The sequence below is a fragment of the Pinus tabuliformis genome, chromosome 6 (genome assembly GCF_031772625.1).
Source record: "Pinus tabuliformis cultivar Carrire ecotype Pingquan chromosome 6, CPIR1, whole genome shotgun sequence".
NCBI lineage: Eukaryota > Viridiplantae > Streptophyta > Pinopsida > Pinales > Pinaceae > Pinus > Pinus tabuliformis.
The window spans coordinates 656,446,904-656,455,044 of record NC_142292.1 but is presented as its reverse complement, the minus strand read 5'-3'; positions in this window follow the sequence as shown (position 1 = coordinate 656,455,044).

Below are 8,141 nucleotides of genomic sequence, written 5' to 3'. Positions count from 1 at the left end.
ACCTTTCACGAGAAGGATAGTCGCGCCACGACGATCCTTGAGAGAATTCACACAGATGTGTGTGGACCTTTCTTAGTTGCTTCGACAGCAAAACATAGGTATTATGTGATTTTTGTTGATAATTTCTCTCGTAAGTGCTGGATCTTCTTCATGCAGGATAAGAGAGAGACATATTCAAAGTTTTGTGAATTCAAAGCACTGGTCGAGAAGGAGCCGGGGAAGAAGGTGAAGGCTCTTAGGAGCGATAATGGTGGTGAATACATCTTTGACGAGTTCAAGGATTTCTGCAAGGCAGAAGGGATTTGAAGAGAGCTCATAGCTCCCCATAACCCATAGAAGAACAGGGTTGCTAAGCGGAAGAACAGAACGATCGTGGGTGCTGCACGGGCAATGTTGCATGATCAGGGCCTACCCCTTCACTTGTGGGGTGAAGCATGCAATACAACAGTTTATGTGCCGAACCGTTGTCCTCACAGGATACTTGGCATGAGTACAACCGAGGAGGCTTATTCTAGTACGAAGCCTGATCTTTCTCATTTGAGGATTTTTGGTGCTAACATTTACATGCATGTGACGAAGGATGCCAGGAAGAAGTTGGAGCTGACCACAGAGGTTGGTATATTTGTGGGGTACACTGATACGCCCCACAACTATCGTGTGTATTTGCCAGACAGTGGTAAAACTGTTGTGCGACGGGATATAAAATTTCAGGAGGAGAAAGCCATGAAGTGTTCGCTTGAGAGGGAGCTACACTTGCATGCAGATGAGGAGCTATTAGTTCCTAAGGATGAGCTTCAGGACGTGGATCAGCCACAGGACGAGGTTCATGGAGAGGAAGAGACCACTCATGTAGCGCCAACCATCAGAGGGCGAAAGCGCTTGATAGAAGCTGAGCGACTGGCTCAAGATGCAGTGAAAGTTGTAGGACCACCTACAACCCAACGCAGGCAGAGACAGGCACTTGATCGGTACCCTGGATACATGGGTCTTATGAGCAAGTGTGTTGTGACTGAGCCATCCTCTTTCGAGGAAGTTGTGGAGGATCCCGCATGGGTAGATGCCATGGTGGAAGAGTAGGATTCTATTGTTAGAAACAGTGCATGGGATATTGTTCCTACACCGGAAGGGAAATCAGTGGTGGGTTCGAGATGGATCTACAAAGTTAAGCAGGTAGCTGACGGGAGTGTGGAGAAGTACAAGGCAGGATTTGTTACCCGAGGCTTTTCACAGAAAGAGGGGATCGATTATGAGGAGACCTTTGCACCTGTCGTAAGGTATTCTTCCATACGGACCATTCTTGCTCTCTCAGCGCAAATGGGATGGCACATTCATCAGATGGATGTGAAGACTGCATTCCTTAATGGAGTCATTGAGGAGGAGGTGTACATTGAGCAGCCCGAAGGTTTTGAGATCTTCAGCAGCGAGTCGCATGTGTGCAGGCTCAAGAGAGTGCTGTATGGGTTGAAACAAGCACCACGTGCTTGGTACACATGGATAGACAACTATTTCACCGGACTTGGATTCTCCAAGAGTGAGGCGGATCCTAACCTATACCAAATTGTGGTGGAGGGTAAGTTGCTTATCATTGTACTGTATGTAGATGATTTGATTCTAATGGGTGATGAGCTGTTGATACTTTCATGCAAGGATGATCTTGCTAAGGAGTTTGAGATGAAGGACTTGGGCCTCCTTCATTATTTCCTGGGATTGGAGATTTGGCGGTGCAGTGGTGGACTGTTTGTTTCTCAAGGTAAGTATGCTCGGGAGATACTGGAGAAGTTCAACATGCATGGTTGCAAGCCTATTGATACTCCTCTTCCTGGAGGTTGGAGGAAGGAGGATGCCACTTCGGCAGAAGAAGTGGATGCCACTGTTTATCAACAGTTGGTGGGGTCGCTTATGTATCTGGTCAATACACGACCCGATATATGCTATGCAGTTAACCAGCTTTCACAAGCTATGGTTAAGCCTACCAAGCTCTTCTGGAAGGCGGGCAAGCATGTATTGCGTTATTTGAGAGGCACATCGGGATATGGATTGTGGTACAGACAGGAGGATGAGGTGAAGCTATGTGGCTTCACAGATGCAGATTGGGCAGGGAGCCAAATGGATAGAAAGAGCACATCAGGAGGGGTCTTCAGTATCGGGTCGACAACATTTTCTTGGTACAGCAGGAAGCAGAGATCCGTGGCACTCAGTTTAGCAGAGGCTGAGTATATGGCAACAAGTTTGGCTGCATGCGAGGCTATATGGATGAGGAAGATCCTGGTCAGTTTGTTCGGTTCTCATTTGGATCCTACTATGATTTACTGTGATAACTAGAGTTGCATTAAACTCTCGGCTAATCCTGAATTTCATGATAGATCTAAGCATATTGACATCAGGTACCATCATATCAGAGATTGTGTGCAACGGAAAATCATGTTACTTTCATACATTCCAATGGAGGATCAGGACGCTAATATTTTGACGAAGGAGCTCACCAGGAGCAAATTCAAATACCACCGAGGCAGGATAGGGGTTGCTGATAATCCATATCTTGTTGAGAGGGAGTGTTGAGAATGCAACAAGATGATGGAGCTTAGTGTAAAGGAGTCAGCTTCACTAAGTGGGCCCGTAGGCAAATTATGGTGCAAAGTCTATTTTTGGATCACAACAAGAGTGATCACAGCAGGAGTGATCAGAGTCTATTTTTAGACTACTAGTCAAAAATAGAAAAGTCAAATATTATTGTCTCATAATAATATTTAGACTATAAAATTTATCTTATTCTCTTGGAGCACTTCAATTTGAGCTACAGATGTGGCACATGTAGCTGTCAGAAGGAAATACGCTTTCTTTGTGGGTCAGTTGAGTTGTTGCATGCATGACTTCAGTTAGAACTCAAGCAATTGAGTTTGGTGGAGTTGATTGTGGAGTTGATGGAGTTGTGTTCAATTTGACTTGGTTAAACTAGTTGTAATTAGTCTAACTACAAATAGAATAACGATGAGCTTTTAAACTAATTATTAACTCATAAAGCAACTAAAGAATACATCAGTTAACTCAGTTGCATGTCAGTGCATGTACAGTTCAATAGGGACAAGTGTTAGAGGATGAGATTGCTATCAGTTGTGACTATAGTTGTGCATGAGGATTTGCACAAGCAATGTATTGAGTATTCCAATGAGTATTGCGTTGATTTGCCTAGTAGAATAGCCTATTCTCACGTGATTTCCAGTGTGAGTGATTCTCAGCAGGTTTATGCAATAGAGGCAGGCAAAGCAGTGGAGCAGATTCGAACTTGTGACCTATTTGAGTCTGAGCTGGTTTGTGTGTAACAGGTGGAGATTGTGCTGGATACTTGTGAGAAGTATTGACTATGTAATGTTACATGTTCTCAATCATTAATATATAGATAGTGTGGGGTTTTTAGCTGTAAGCTTTCCCCGGGTTACATACTATGTTAATGTGTGCATGATATTGATGTTTTATTGTTATTGATGCTGCTAAATTGATGATCAACGTAGAGGAGCTTATGTATTGTGTATGTATTCCGCAATAGTACATGATCAGGATAATCTCTATTGAATATGTGTTTATTATTCAAAATTTCTACATGGTATCAGAGTTGTTGATCATCAGATCTACTATTCAGGAAGTGTTTACATTCTATTTCTTCAGGCAGAGTCTGTAATCGGGCCAGGTAGCCTGGATTCATCCTTCCTTTGGAAGGTGAGATATCCGGTGAATGCCCATACAGTCAATCTCTATACGAGAAATACTTTTTTCTCATGAATCTTAGATCCGAGGCGGTTGAGTTTGGAGCTGGTGGAATTTGAATTTGCAGCAGTGTTTTCTTGGTGTCAACGAAGCAATGTCTTTCAACGGATTGCGATTGGAGTATGCTCTTGAGGGCAGCTCAAACTATATTGCATGGAAGGACAGGATGGAGGCAGTATTGGATGATAACGGGCTGAAGGAGTTCATAGAGACTGATGTCCCAAAGCCCACTGATGCTACTCAAGCTGATGCTTGGCAAAAGAAGACAGCAAAGTGTCGAAGGATTCTGTTGGAGGGCGTGAAGGATCACATTGTGTCCAGCCTGCATGGAAAGACTTCTCCATACTTGATGTGGAAGGCTTTAATAGATCTATTCCAAAGCAAGAGTGATCAGAGGAAGCTGGCGCTCAAAGATAAACTCAGAAACATCAAATGCGAGAAGGGTGACAGTATGCCCAAGTATCTCACGAAGTTCACTCAGTGTCGAGATGAGTTGGGAAGTGTGGGGGTTACTGTTGATGATGAGGACTTGGTGAGCTTGGCTCTCCTTGGTCTTCCGAAGAGTTGGCATTCCTATCAGGACTCTATCAATGGTTGGGAGAAATTGCTAGGATGGGAAAGACTGTGGTCAGATCTTGTGCAGGAGGAGATCAGGCGGAGTACCAGGGACGGATCTTCATCAAAGGGAGCTGATGAAGAAAATTGCGCTTTGGCTGCCAAAGCAAAGAAGGGGAAGAGCAAGAAAGCTTCTCAGTCTGGTGCGAAAGGCAAGAAGCAGGACATGTCCAAGGTGAAGTGTTTTCACTGTCATCAACACAGACACTATGCCACTAATTGTCCGCAGAAGAAGAAGAACAAGAAAGCTCCTGGATCTGCAGCAAGATAGGCTCTAGCCTCGCAGTTTGAGCTTGATTTTTCATTGATCACATGCTTGGTTTCAAGTGTGATGGGATCGGTGTGGTTCTTGGATAGTGATGCATCTTTTCACATGACAGGAGATCGAGATTTGTTTTCTGATCTGGAGGACAAAGATCTTGGAGTGCACATCGAGATGGGCAATGATGGTAGATACAGTGCGACTAGTATCGATACCATTTCCTTTGAGAGGGAGTCTGGTAAACCCTTCGTATTGAAGGAAGTCATGCATGTTCCAGGATTGAAGAAGAATCTTATCTCTGTGGTGATGTTAGAAGATAAGGGGTATGATGTTGTTTTCAGCGAAGGAAAGGCTTTCCTGCACAGCAAGACAACTGGTGAAACCCGAAAGATAGGGGTTCGAGTGAGGAACCTTTATTAGTTGCATGTAGATGGATGCGCAGCAATGGCATGCAAGGTAGAAGGATTGGTGAGCCAGGATGATGGCGAGTTGTGGCACAGGAGATTGGGTCACCTTCACCATGGAGCCTTGAAGATACTGCAGCAGATCACTACAGGACTTCCTAAAGGCACTCTTGCGCAGTCAGATCAGTGCAAGAGGTGTACTTTGGAGAAGTTTGTGAAAGCCACCTTTCACGAGAAGGATAGTCGCGCCACGACGATCCTTGAGAGAATTCACATAGATGTGTGTGGACCTTTCTTAGTTGCTTCGACAGCAAAACACAGGTATTATGTGATTTTTGTTGATGATTTCTCTCGTAAGTGTTGGATCTTCTTCATGCAGAAGAAGAGCGAGACATATTCAAAGTTCTGTGAATTCAAAGCACTGGTTGAGAAGGAGTCAGGGAAGAAGGTGAAGGATCTTAGAAGTGATAATGGTGGTGAATACATGTCTGACGAGTTCAAGGATTTCTGCAAGGCAGAAGGGATTCGAAGAGAGTTCATAGCTCCCCATAACCCACAGCAGAACGGGGTTGCTGAGTGGAAGAACAGAACGATCGTGGGTGCTGCACAAGCGATGTTGCATGATTAGGGCCTACCCCTTCACTTGTGGGCCGAAGCATGCAATACAACATTTTATGTGCAGAACCGTTGTCCTCACAGGATACTTGGCATGAGTACACCCGAGGAGGCTTATTCTGGTAAGAAGCCTGATCTTTCTCATTTGAGGATTTTTGGTGCTAACGTTTACATGCATGTGATGAAGGATGCCAGGAAGAAGTTGGAGCCGACCGCAGAGGTTGGGATATTTGTGGGGTACATTGATACGCCCCACAACTATCGTGTGTATTTGCCAGACAGTGGTAAAACTGTTGTGCAACGGGATATAAAATTTTAGGAGGAGAAAGCCATGAAGTGTTCGCTTGAGAGGGAGCTATACTTGCATGCAGATGAGGAGCTATTAGTTCCTAAGGATGAGCTTTGGGTTGTGGATCAGCCACAGGACGAGGTTCATGGAGTGGAAGAGACCACTCATGCAACGCCAACCATCAAAGGGTGAAAGCGCTTGACAGAAGATGAGCAACTGGCTCAAGATGCAGAGAAAGTTGTAGGACCACCTATAGCCCAACGTAGGCACAGACAGTCACCTGATCGGTACACTGGATACATGGCTCTTATGAGTAAGTGTGTTGTGACTAAGCCATCCTCTTTCGAGGAAGCTGTGGAGGATCCTGCATGGGTAGACGCCATGGTGGAAGAGTATGATTCTATTGTCAGAAACAGTGCATGGGAGATTGTTCCTACACTGGAAGGGAAATTAGTGGTGGGTTCAAGATGGATCTATAAAGTTAAGCAGGCAACTGAGGGGAGTGTGGAGAAGTACAAGGCAAGATTTGTTGCCTGAGGCTTTTCACAGATAGAGGGGATTGATTATGAGGAGACCTTTGCACCTGTCGCAAGGTATTCTTCCATATGGACCATTCTTGCTCTCTCAGCGCAGATGGGATGGCAGATTCATCAGATGGATGTGAAGACTGCATTCCTCAACGGAGTCATTGAGGAGGAGGTGTACATTGAGCAGCCCGAAGGTTTTGAGATCTTCAGCAACGAGTCACATGTGTGCAGGCTCAAGAGAGCGCTGTATGGGTTGAAACAAGCACCACGTGCTTGGTACACATGGATAGACAACTATTTCACCGGACTTGGATTCTCCAAGAGTGAGGCAGATCCTAACCTATACCAAATTGTGGTGGAGGGTAAGTTGCTTATCATTGTACTGTACGTAGATGATTTGATTCTAACGGGTGATGAGCTGTTGATACTTTCATGCAAGGATGATCTTGCTAAGGAATTTGAGATGAAGGACTTGGGCCTCCTTCATTATTTCCTGGGATTGGAGATTTGGCAGCGCAGTGGTGGACTGTTTGTTTCTCAGGGTAAGTATGCTCGGGAGATACTGGAGAAGTTCAACATGCATGGCTGCAAGCCTGTTGATACTCCTCTTCCTGGAGGTTGGAGGAAGGAGGATGCCACTTCGGTAGAAGAAGTGGATGCCACTGTTTATTGATAGTTGGTGGGGTCGCTTATGTATCTGGTCAATACACGACCCGATATATGCTATGCAGTTAACCAGCTTTCACAAGCTATGGTTAAGCCTACCAAGCTCTTCTGGAAGGCTGGAAAGCATGTATTGCGTTATTTGAGAGGCACATCAAGATATGGATTGTGGTACAGACAGGAGGATGAGGTGAAGTTATGTGGCTTCACAGATGCAGATTGGGCAGGAGCCCAACAGATAGAAAGAGCAAATTAGGAGGGGTCTTCAGTATCGCGTCGACAGCAGTTTCTTGGTACAACAGGAAGCAAAGATCCGCGGCACTCAGTTCAACAGAGGCTGAGTATATGGAAACAAGTTTGGCTACATGCAAGGCTATATGGATGAGGAAGATCCTGGTCGGTTTGTTCGGTTCTCATTTGGATCCTACTGTGATTTACTGTGATAACTAGAGTTGCATTGAACTCTCGGCTAATCCTGTATTTCATGATATATCTAAGCATATTGACATCAAGTACCATCATATCAGAGATTGTGTGCAGTGGAGAATCATGTTACTTTCATACATTCCAATGGAGGATCAGGATGCTGATATTTTGACGAAGGCGCACACCAGGAGCAAATTCGAATACCACCGAGGCAGGATAGGGGTCGTTGATAATACATATCTTGTTGAGAGGGAGTGTTGAGAATGCAACAAGATGATGGAGCTTAGTGGAAAGGAGTCGCCTTCACTAAGTGGGCCCGCAGGAAAATTATGGCGCAAAGTCTATTTTTGGATCACAGCAGGAGTGATCAGAGTCTATTTTTAGACTGCTAGTCAAAATAGAAAAGTCAAATATTATTGTCTCATAATAATATTTAGACTATAAACTTTATCTTATTCTCTTGGAGCGCTTCAGTTTGAGCTACAGATGTGGCACATGTAGCTATCAGATGGAAATACACTTTCTTTGTGGGTCAGTTGAGTTGTTGCATGCATGACTTCAGTTAGAACTCAAGCAGT